The sequence below is a fragment of the Propithecus coquereli genome, unplaced genomic scaffold, assembly GCF_000956105.1.
Source record: "Propithecus coquereli isolate 6110/MARCELLA unplaced genomic scaffold, Pcoq_1.0 Scaffold173, whole genome shotgun sequence".
Taxonomy (NCBI): Eukaryota; Metazoa; Chordata; class Mammalia; order Primates; family Indriidae; genus Propithecus; species Propithecus coquereli.
In genome coordinates, this window is record NW_012141969.1 from 4715903 (window position 1) to 4717545 (window position 1643).

Consider the following 1643-nt stretch of genomic DNA (forward strand, 5'->3'; position numbering starts at 1 on the left):
TGGTAAATTAAAAATATGTTTATCTTAATGTAATAATATATTTAATAAGACATGACATTAAAAGACCAAATAAAAGAGCATTCTCACCTTTCCTTATGATTCATTTAAATAAAAACCTAAAGCAAATACACTTTAGTCAATCCTAGGCTTAGAAAGCCAAATGTCAAAATAAATTACATTTCTTTAAAACAAAATTTTCATGTGAAATTCCTTTCAAAGACATAATCATGACTTTCTCTATATAGATCTAATCAAAAAGAACTTCAATTGTATTGGTCCTGTTTTTCCTCCTGAAGATAGTGTTTTCCTACTGGAATTAACAAAAGACAGGGAAGTAAACAACAAAAAAATCATAAAAAATAATGCTAGAGTAGAAATCTGGTAAATAAAATTCAAGCCCTGCTATTACATGGTGCTGTGCTCTTGACTAAATCAGTTGGATTTCCTGGGCCTCAGTTTCATCATCAGTTAACTAGAAGGAGTAATATGATCCTAAGCTCCATGTGGATTTAATATGCCATGACTTCAAGATATCATCAGATTTCAAACCAGATATCAACTATAACTAGCAGTACCCACTAACATACTCTAATCCCTCAAAGACCACTATTGATTGCCTTCCCAACAGCCATTTTCTCCTTTCATCTTTGCTAAGAATCCCATATTTTGTGGGTGTTCTATTCCTTTTACCAAGGACTAGTTTAGCCACATGGGATACAATTCTGGTCAATGATATGCAACGGGAAATATGCTGTGTGGTCATTAGGAAAATTTTATCTTCTCGAAAAAGAGAAGCACAAGAAGAGGTGCCACTCAGCCAGCCCCAGATATAGTTGTATGAAAGTGTTATATGAGAATTTGAGCAGAATTTTGGGATTCATTAGTGTACATGCCTAAAATGATTCCAGCAGGCTGAGAATGTCTGAGGCAAAAATGAGTCGGTGATAACTTTCTTGAAGAACAGAACAACTATCCTTATAATCTTCTATTGCCTGACTTTATCTTACATAAAATATTGAATTTTCCTATTTTTAAACCACTTTTACTCATGAGTTCTGTTATTTAAAGATAAAAGTATCCTATGTGACTGTGAAGGTTAATTTTAAGTGTCACCTTGACTGGATTGAGGGATACTTAAATGGCTGGTGAAGCATTGTTTCTGAGTGTGTCTGTGAGGGTGCTTCCAGAGTACGTTGACCTATGAGTCAGTGGACTGAGAGAGTAAGACACGGCTCAGTGTAAGCAGGCACTATCCGATCTGGTGGGAGCCTGGCTGGGTCGAACAGGCCAAAGAAGGGGGACTCTCTCTCTGTGTTCTTTCTCTCTTTCTTTTGGAGTGAAAGAGTGGGACGCCTTTTCTTCTTCTGACCTTGGACATCAGACTTTAGGTTCTTCTGATTTTAGACTCTAGGACTTGCACCAGCAGCCTCCCAGGGACTCTGGAGCTTTTGGCCTTGAACTGGGGGCTGCACAATCAGTTTCCCTGGTTCTGAGGCTTCCAGACTAAGCCAGCTTCTCTGGTGTTCCAGCTTGCAGACAGCCTATTATGGGACTTCTCTGCCTCTCCGATCATTTGAGCCAATTCCTCTTAATAAAACCCCTCTCCTTATCCTATTGGTTCTGTCTCTCTGGAGAACCCTAAT

The 1643-nt window shown here is 38.2% G+C and overlaps 1 protein-coding gene across 1 annotated transcript in view; it reads right to left on the minus strand.

Annotated features, from left to right (window-relative positions):
* The window catches only part of CFAP47 (cilia and flagella associated protein 47), a 573852-nt gene that overhangs the window by 295646 nt on the left and 276563 nt on the right, over positions 1-1643 (minus strand). The gene's annotated exons all lie outside the window — the stretch shown is intronic.